Source organism: Myotis davidii, unplaced genomic scaffold (genome assembly GCF_000327345.1).
Source record: "Myotis davidii unplaced genomic scaffold, ASM32734v1 scaffold78, whole genome shotgun sequence".
Taxonomy (NCBI): Eukaryota; Metazoa; Chordata; class Mammalia; order Chiroptera; family Vespertilionidae; genus Myotis; species Myotis davidii.
In genome coordinates this window covers 644,340-654,654 of record NW_006290305.1, presented here as the reverse complement: position 1 = coordinate 654,654, position 10,315 = coordinate 644,340, and the positions used below count along the sequence as shown (strand labels likewise).

Genomic DNA, 10,315 nt, shown 5'->3' with positions numbered 1-10,315 from the left:
AGGAGAAAGAAACATCAGTGATGAGAGAGACTCACTGATCGGCTGCCTCCTGCACCCCCCCACTGGGGATTGAGCCCATAACCCAGGCATGTGCCCTTGGCCGGAATTGAACCTGGGACCCTTCAGTCCGCAGGCTGATGCTCTATCTACTGAGCCAAACCAGTTAGGGCTATTCCTACACTTCTATAATTGTGATGAGGAAAGGCTCCTGCCTTGGGGTGACCTCCATTCTCCTTTAACGTGAAGCCTTGCATGTGTTCCACAGGAGTCAAAGAAGTGTGGTGGCACCTAAACACGAGTCATCGCGCAAGTTAGATGGTTCTCTGGTACCAGCAAAGTGGCCCAAACAGCTGAGGATCCAGGAGGGAGGCCGTGGCTTTAGGGCGTCTTGTTGGGCTCCTCTCACAAGCAGGTGACCAACGGCTTGGGTTTGCCAGATGAACAGAAAGAGTAAGGGCATTCCAGGTGCAGGGGCAGCCTGTGCAAAGGCCCTGGCCTGGAAGAGGCCTGCTGTGCAGGTACGAGAGAAGCTTTGGGCGGACAGTCTGAAGGCAGGTGGCTCTAACAGCAGACTGAGCCAGGCGGGGTGGGCCCTGGGTGCAAACTCATGGAGGCCAGGGTGGGACTTTATAAAGGTCATGTTGGTGGCCACACCTCAGCGTGAACAGGAACAGGCAACCTGATAGGAGGCTGTTGGCAGAATCCAGGTGGAGGCTAACTAAGTGGGACAAAGGAACAAAGAAAATGAACTGTAGTCTGGCCAGAGCTGGAGTGGAGTGGAGTGGACGGGACTCAGACCCGACCCCCTGGTGCCTGGCTGTGTGGGCTGGACTGGTCGTTCCACGGCTGGTCTGCATTTGCTCACCTGCACCACCTCCTGGGTGGGAAGGTGAAGTGAGACCACGCACGGGAGCTCCTGCCCAGCGCTAGGCACGTGAAGTGTTCAGAAGCCTTACGTGCTGTGGCGATTAGGCAGAGGTGAGAGGAATCATGATGGCCCCAGCTTCTGTCCGGTAGCTTCCTGCTGTGTCCTGAGACCGTCTCGCCCCACACCCCCAGGGGCGAAGGTCCCACAGCTGCCCCTTTATTTCCCAGGGCCACTACATTAGGAATTTCTTGTTCTTTTGAAAAGCAGGGGACTAAAATTTCTCACCTTATAAAAGCAAAACTATAGGGGGGAAACCTCAGAAATCACTCTCTGCTTTCTTTGCTTATTCAAAAGCAGAAGTGATCACCCTCCTTTCCACCTACGTTTCTCGGTCACGTGCACCAAGAGTTCCCCTTACTCCCGGGAGCTATATACACGTCCAGTAATTAAACCCCAGGGAGGAAATGAGCTCGGGACATCTCCGGTGACTTCCCTACCTCCCTTTGCACAGGCGAACACTGCACCTGGAATGCCCTTGCACCCTTCCCAGAAGCGTCCCTACCCTGGCCCTTTGCTCTGTGTAAGTGCAGTGGCACCTTGTCACCAGCAGCGCTCACTGAGCCGTGTGCACCAGTCCCGGGGCACAGTGCTGGCCATGGTGAGGAGGAGAGAGGTGTAGCAGAGAGGGCATCGGGGGTCTTCAGAGGTGTGCAGGGTATGGATTGGGACGGTGGGGGGGTGGGGGGGAAGACCAGGAAAAGGTTAGCAAATTCTGGGAACTGCACGGGTGCAGAATTGTGCAAAGAAAAGAATGGAGGGGGTCCCAGCAGGACAGTTTGGCAGCCCCGGCCCCAGCGCCTGGGGCACCAGGCTGCCAAGTGTGGACTTCACCAGGTATCCAGACTCTAAGACAGCGAACGGCTTGACAGGTCTGGAGTTTGGAGAGATGCCACCAACGTGTGGTGGAGGGGAGGACAGGGAACCCTGGGCGGAATCTCCTCTACGCCCCCGTTTCACTAGGCCCTTCGACCAGTCCCAGAGTGGGGACAGCACACCCAGATGGGGAGAGAGGTCAGGGGAAAGGCTTTACAACACTGGGGTATGGCTCCATCTCAGCTCGGTGTGCTAAGCGACCTAGGGGGAAACACTGGCCCTCACTGAGCTGCAGTTGGGGGCTTCTCTTAAAGGGGCAGATAGAACTAACCCCCTCTCCTCCCCACCCCATGCCCCTACATCTCACTCAAATGAGAGAAAAGGCAACTGATGCCTATTATCCAGAGGAGGGAATGAGGACACAGGTTTGGGCCACATGTGCTGTGGAGAAGAGCCGATCATGGGGCTGAGGGAGAGCCAATGGACCGTCTGTAGATAAAGCAGCTGGGCCTGTGCACCTGCCCCCAGGTACCACCACCCCTCTCCATCAGGGGAGGACTCCTTGCTGGAGAAGCCAGCGGCCTCAAGAAAAGACACCCCTCTGGCATTTCCTCCCCTCTTGGATGTGCCCCAGCGTCTACTGCCAAAGACACCCCGGGTTCCCTCAGGAATTCTGCTGCAGCCCAAGGATTATAAGGCATTGACCGCCACCCCCTGTCGAGGGAGCCTGGCTGGATGCAGCCCACCTGTGCAGGCTCCTGGGCCCAGCAACACAACAGTAAGGGGAGAGGAGGCTCTGGGACAGCTTCTGCTGCCCTGGAGGAAGTGGAGACCCTGGAGGAAGTAGAGACGCATTCAGCCTGGAGCTGGCTGGCAGCCACTGGGCTTCCAGGAGCAGCCACTGATGAAGTTGTTACTGTGAAATGGAAATACAGAGCATTTTCATATACCAATAATCAACTCTCAGAAAGAGAAACTAAAAAAACTCTCACTTACCAATGCAACAACAACAAAAGAGATACGTGGGAATAAACTTAACCAAAGAGGTTGTAATTCTGTATTTTGAGATTATTTCTTTATAAATGCCACAGTAAAGTGTCCCCGAAGTGTATGGCTTCCATTTGTTCACATCATTTGATGCTCAAAGACCTTGGCAAAGTTCCTTAACCTAACTTACAAAGTTCTTTGTAAAATGGGGTTAATAGTACCTTCTTCAGTGTCAGCGGGAGGAATGAATTAGTGCATGGACTGCTGCACTGCTACCCCCAGGTGGCGCCATCCTCATTAGATTCTGTGCGATTGGCCCTAGGGGAACTGGGCAGCACAGTCTGCAAAGCCACACCAGACGGTCCTGCCTAACAGCACAAGTGGTAACAGGAAACACTCAGTAAGGGGTAGCTAGTGTAATAATAATTACGTATTCTTATCCTAACTTTTCCTTGCAAGAAAGGCGAATTTGCCTTTGGATGCTACAAAGAAGCGTCAGTTAATAAAAAAAAGGAAATTAGCAAACATTAGACTTTCCAGACCAAGCATTTTCCTAAGGTGCTTTGACATGGGTCATTTCACTTAATCTTCACCACAACTGCATATTATCACCTCTCTTTGGCAGATTAAAAAACTGAAACTCACCAAGATTTGACTCAGGTACATAAAACCAGTGGGGAATGAAGTATGGGAGCAATCATCTCAGGTAGAAACTATAGTTTAACTTTAACCCTGCTGTTTGGTTTCTGTACTTATTTGTTTGCTAAAATAATAAAAAAGTTATTTTGATTTTCTGAATTATATAAATCACCCCATTCGATTGAATACCCTATTGATTGTACTGTGAATATCCCATTGGTTGTGGTCATACTGGTCTTAGAAAGAACATTTTTCATTCCAAATTTTGGGATGTAATCAATACCTTTGTGATCTTTGCCTATATAAGTCTAGTTTTGCGACCATCTTACTACTATGAGATTTGGGGAATGGCTCCTCATAGTCCCGGATTGCAATAAATGTGACTCTTTAATTCGAAAAAAAAAAAAAAACCCACAAAACTGAAACTCAGATATTTTAAATAGATCAAATTGACTATTAAATATTTGAGCCAGAATGGGAACAGAATGGGAATGGGAGCCTGTTGGACTCTATATCCAATGTTCTTTCCACAGTGGCAAGCTACAGACAGGTGTGTGTGTGTGTGTGTGTGTGTGTGTGGCAGGGGTGGGGAAGGGGGATGCATTCTTTTTGGCCACCCAGCATTCATTCCTCTCTCTTCTGTAAGTAGCACCCTGATTTTTCATCATAGATACAACCTCCCCTGGGACATTCTCAATCCACGTGATTTGGATGAGACTAATGGCCAATTTGTTCTGTCCCCTATGGTCACAGTGATGGTTCAGGAATGAACACTTGGCCCAAGTCAATTTGATTAAACTCAATTCCAGGGCTCTGGTAAGAACTGTGTGGAGGACAAAAGCTCTCCTTCCGCTAGACTTTAAACTATGAAGCCTGCGACTTTTGAAGGTCACTCTGAGGAGGGGCCTGTATTCAAGACAGCAGAAAATAGATGGAGAGAAATTGGGTCTGACATCTTCTAAGCCCTTAGAAAATTAGATCAGTCTTTTAGATCTATGTGAGAAATAATTCCAGAGTTTCTTTTTCTCAAACCTATTCAAACTGTTGTGGTTTTTTGTTTTGTTTTAATCCTCACCCCAGAATATTTTTTCCATTGATTTTTTTTTAAGAGAGTGGGAGGGAGCGGGAGAGAAAAAAACATCAATGTGAGAGAGACACATCAATTGGTTGCCTCATGCAGGCACCTCACTAGGGCTGGGGATTGAACCTGCAACCCAGGTACGTGCCCTTGACCAGAAATCAAACCCGAGACCCTCTGGTGCACTGGCCAATGCTCTAACCACTGTGCACACCAGCCAGGGATGTTTGTTTTGTTTGGGTTTTTGTTGTTGTTTTGTCATGTACAATTGCGAGAATCCTGATGGTTCCAGGGAAGTGAAGAAATTAATACAAGGAGTTCTTAAATACGTTTAAGCACCAAGCCTTGTCTGTAAGTGATCTGTTAGCAATGTTGATTCTATTTGGTAGAATAAGGATTTTGTTTTATTAAACTTTATGTACTCTTTTTTTAACTTGACAAAAAGATCAGAAGATGTAACCAAAAATGGCATTGAAAAATAAATTAAAATTTAAAAAAGCAGTGCCCAACACAGAAAAGAGAAAATAAAATCTGGTACCTCTCAGATCCAACATCTTATTCCTAGGCTTGTATCTGGTGATGTCAACATTCTATGCCCAGGCTTTGGAATTTGGGTTAAGCAGTATAACAGTGAGTTTTATGTGTCAACTAGGTTAGGATGGAGTACCCAGTTGTTCAAACACGCATCTAGGTGCTGCTGTGAAGGTATTTTGTAGGTGTAGTTAACATCTACAGTTACTTTAATTTTAAACAATCATTTTCAATAATGTGAGTGAGCCTCATCCAATCAGTTGAAAGCCCTAAGAGCAGAACTGAGGTTTCCCTGAGGGAGAATAAATACATCCTGTGGACTGCCTCCTTCCTCCATCCAAGAATTTCTAGTCTGCTTGCCCACCTTATGGATCATATACGCTAATTCCTTGCTCTATCAACAGCTAAATAAATGATAGATATCCTACTGGCGCTGTTTCTCAGGTACCCTTGCTGATCCAAGCAGTCATGCCTTGGGTGTCTCTTGGGCATTCTCTGATCTCTGATCCTCAAAGTGGAAAAAGCCTCCTGAATTCTTCCCTGGGAGTCAGGCCTCCTCCTGCATGCCTTCCTTTTCTTACCCTCCTTCCCTTCCTTCTGAAGAGCTTCTGCCTCAAAAACATAGAAGGCCTATATCTGCTGAGAGAGCCATTTTCCCTGGTCTGCCCAGTTCAGCCTACATCTGCTATATATTGCAACAATATAAACAGAGTCACTTTAAGATGCAGCCAGAGCTGCCATGCCAGAGGAACTGCCTTGCATGACATACCTCAAATAACTGGAATGTTTTTAAAACAGGGCAAAATAACCTTTGGACTGAGCCTAAGCAACATTGCAAAAATTTTTTTTATAAAGATCACAAAAAAGTAGACTGATATAACTACTGGACTGAAAATTTAAAATATTGTTTAGAATTAATATCACTGTTAATTAATCTGCACCAATAGAAATGCCTTCCTTCTGTTGAGTAATTGTTCCCCTTCCCCTTCTCATAAATATCCAATGCCTTTGTCTCCTAGTTGGAACACTATTTGAGCTTTGCCTAAATCAGTGTGCCCGAAAAGCTATTATGGATCTAAATAAATGCTGTTTGCCTCTCACTTTGAAAGGCCTTTTGTTTTTAGGTTAACAATGTTAACAACCATGATGAAGACTGGTTTCTCCAATTATATTTCCATTGCTCCTTACTCTTCATCTTTGTCCAAGCCCAGAAGTTTACCGTATTCCCTCCTCTCCCTTCCTCCAGGGTAATTGTGATTTTTAGCCAGCACATAACTTTCCATAATAAAATTACATCTCTGAGCCTCATTTCAAATGTGTGGTCATAGACTAGGTTATAGCCAATAAATGGGACATGAGCAGAAGTAATGTGTTTAACTTCCAGGTTCTGCATTAAAAGGAAAGGCGTGCCCAATTGAAGAATGGTGATGAGCCATACTGGATTCTATGGATCACAGCACCACCCCTAGGGGAGTGAAGCAATAAGATATACTGTCACCTGAACTTCATCTGGTTTATGATATTGATTTTTGGAATTTCTGCAGCAACATACAAACTTTCATCCTAACCAGGATGCCACAAAGCTTACCAAAGGAATAATCTACTTAATTCAACCATCTACTTCTTTTTAAAAAAATATTTTTTGTTGATTTCAGAGAGGAAGGGAGAGGGAGAGAGAGAGATAGCAAAATCAATGATGAGAGAGAATCATTGATTGGCTACCTCCCATAAGCCCCACACTGGGGATCGAGCCTGCAACGAGGGCATATGCCCTGACCAGGAATTACAGTGTGACCTCCTGGTTCATAGGTCAACGCTCAACCACTGCGCCATGCCAGCTGGGCAACCATCTACTTGAACCACTGAATGTCCTGTTTCCTAACTGCTTCTCCTCCTTCCCACCCTTAAACATGGGTGACTCCCTCACTCCCAGGGTCTTCCCTTAAACCTGGCTTCTTTCTCTATTTTCTCCCTTGGAAATCACATCTACTCTTATAGACAATAACTTCACACTCTTCTAAGCCTAACTCATCTCTAAGCCCCAGGTCTGCTTATGAGATCTCTCCTGCCTGATCAATTGCTAGCAAATCAAACTCTGTATGTTTAAAATAAAATTGACAATTCTCTCTTCCTCTTTCTCTCTCTCTCTCTCTCTCTCTCACACACACACACACACACACACACACACACACACATCAGGAGTACGTGCCCTTGATGGAATTGAACCCTCAACCCTTCAGTTGGTGGGCCCACGATCTAACCACTGAGAAGACCTGCTAGGGCCCAAACTGCTTTTGTAGCTCCAGCACTTCAAGCTGTCCATTTCATTATTTAAATTGCAGCTGATTTTCTTTTTAAATCCTCACCTAAGGCTATTTCCACTGATTTTAGAGAGGAAGGAGGAAGCAAGATGGAGAGAAAGAAACATCAATCAATTGCCTCCCTTAAACGCCCCAACCAAGGATCAAACCTGCAACCTGGGTATGTGCCCTGACTGGAAATCAGGTCCATGACCCTTCGGGACAATGCTCCAACCAACTGAGCCACACCAGCCAGGACACAGTTAATATTTGCTATGTGACAATAAACAGTTTATTGAGAAAAATATTAATTACTTGACTTAGATCTTATACTATTGCTTTATCTAAAATTAATTAAATTTGATAACTTAGTGCCAAATTCAAACCTTCAATTTTTTTCCCAAACTTTTGGCTAAAACTCCAGATTCTTTCTAGCATTACAATGGCATTTTTGTACAAAATCCAATAACTTTTTAAAAAATATATATTTTATTGATTTTTTACAGAGAGGAAGGGAGATGGAAAGAGAGTTAGAAACATCGATGAGAGAGAAACATCGATAAGCTGCCTCCTGCACACCCCCTACCGGGGATGTGCTTGCAACCAAGGTACATGCCCTTGACTGGAATCGAACCCGGGACCCTTAAATCCACAGGCCAACACTCTATCCACTGAGCCAAACCAGTCAGGGCAAAATCCAATAACTTTTTAAAAATTGTTGTAAAATCTCAATGAAAATATTGTGGAAATATTTTTCAATGAAATATAGTATTTTGGGCCCTCCAAAGTTCAATACATTGTATTCAATGTGATTCTAAGTGCCATAAGCTCAACAAAAACCATTATCTTCAAAATCTTGACATTTGTATTTTAAGCAATTTTTTTATTTTTTTCAATTACAGTTTACATTCAGTATTATTTTATATTCATTTCAGGTGTACAGCATAATGGTGAGACAATCACATACTTTACAATGTGTTCCTCCCCCACTATTTCCAGTACCCACCTGGCACCATACAGTTATTACACTATTACTGACTAATAAGTTGTTATCTCATTGTGGTGCACCTATGTTTTGTAACAAACAGGTCCATAGTACCCATGTCCATATCAATATTATTCCTTTAAAAGTTCTAGTAAATATTTTTGTGAAAATGTTTAAATATATTTTATTATATAGTGCTAAAAATTCCAATAGTATCTTCTAAGTCTTTTTTATTGCTTTATTCTCACTTTGATAACATTTTTGGGAGTTTTAAATTTTTAAATATTTAATGTATGAAACTTTAATTTCTTCCAATGTGCTAACAAAATTATTGTAAGCTAGTGATTCTCCTAAAGCAATTTGTGTTTTGTTAGCCACAGTCCCTTCGGTAACACAGGCCAAACTATGTCATCAATGTTTCTCAGATGCCACTACAACAGAATGCCCATTTTCTATATCCTAAAACTGTTAGTACAAACCAGTGAGTTTATATTAAAAATTTATATTAACTAATTGTAACATATAGCACAATTACTATGAGACTGTTTACCATGAAGTACTTCAATATTCTCACCATCAGTTTGGTGCAGGGTGTATAGACATCAGCTCTGGTCTAGCCACTGAATTTAGTTCAAGGGCTGCCAGTCTTAACTTCTGGTCAAAACTCCAGATCATCAGTGGGTCCTAAAGAAAAGATGGGGCTGCATTTCAGAAGCAACTCTAGAAGAATAGTCCATGCTTAATGTTTGGGTGGGGGATGGGTACCAAGTGACGTCACATCTGAGCCCTTTACTGATTGAAGTTACCTACCTGCCTTCTATAGTAATTTGAATTTTCCGAATCCCTGGATTAGGTTTTGAAAAAAATACTTCCACAGTATGATGGTTTCCTGAGGGGAATGGGAGCGGGGTTAGTAAAGAGTAAAGAGGGGGCAAAGATACGGTGATGGAAGACGACCTGACTTGGAGTGGTGGGCACACAATGCAATATACAGATCATGTATCACAGATATGTAGACTTAAAACCTATATCTTATTAACTAATGTCACCCCCAATAAATTTAAAAAAAAACATAAAAAAAGAAGAAAAAAGATCTGTTAAACCTAAAAAAAAAATACTTCCTGTCCTACAAAAATCCTGAAAAGTGATTTACAAGTCCTGGCTACCTGCTAGAAATGAGAGGAAAGGGAAAAATAGCAAAAGCAATCCCTAAATTATTATTGCCAAAATACAGCATCTTGTCACAGCTGTACCTCCGACTTCTGCTGGTCCTGGTCAGGATTTGGCTCCCTAAAATCTGCACTAATCCTCAACCAGTGGCGCCCACCACCTCCTCAGGCAATGCTCACAGTAGTCTCTTCCTTTTAATTTACATGGTACCCTTGATCACAGATGCATCGAAAATAAATCCCAACTCCCATCTGCATCCTTTGACCCACCCATTGGTCCACGAACACTAAACCTTATGACTTTCCTTCACATGGCCAGACAGGCTTCTTTCCCCATAGATCTTAAGCAGTCACACCATGTCTCCTCACTACGCTTTCCTCAACCGGGAGCACCCTCCCTCTTTCCTCCTCGCCGGAATCCGTCTGCGTCTGGCACAAAAGCAACTGAGCCACTCAAGGAGACCTTCCTGGATCCCCTGGTGCGCCGGACCGTTTCCTCGGCTGCCCCCGCTCTCCTCGGACCGCCTGTCTCTCCGCGCACTCATCCTATTCGTCCTCAGAGGGCAGGGGCTGGGCAGAAGTCACTTCCGGCCCAGGACAGGCCCCGGAGTTTGCTAAATAATTGCTAACGAGGGTGTCGGGCCGCCGTGCCGAGCACCTACTAGGTGCCGGAACAGGTCAGCGCTGGGACGCAGTCTGCTCAAAGGAGCTTACAGTCTATTCGCTAATTCAAAAGCTGTAAATGCGGTGAAAAGCAAATAAAGTGACCCGGACTCCGCCTCGCTCAGAGCCGAGGGAGCAGAAGCGTCTACCATTGGCCTCAGTTTTTCCACCAAAGAGCACCGCCTCTGCCTCCTGAGCCGCAACAAGCCCTCCCTTCCCCAC

General features: G+C 44.8%; 1 long non-coding RNA gene across 1 annotated transcript in view; it reads right to left on the bottom strand.

Annotated features, from left to right (window-relative positions):
• Positions 1-1,617: 1,617 nt before the first annotated feature.
• The window catches only part of LOC102770668, an 8,733-nt gene continuing 35 nt past the window's right edge, over positions 1,618-10,315 (bottom strand). The window contains exons 1-3 of the long non-coding RNA XR_001513777.1: positions 9,515-10,315; positions 8,812-8,945; positions 1,618-2,657 (exon numbers count right to left, since the gene is read on the bottom strand). The exon at positions 9,515-10,315 is cut by the window's right edge and continues 35 nt beyond it. This is a non-coding gene — a long non-coding RNA (uncharacterized LOC102770668). The remainder of the gene's footprint in view (positions 2,658-8,811; positions 8,946-9,514) is intronic.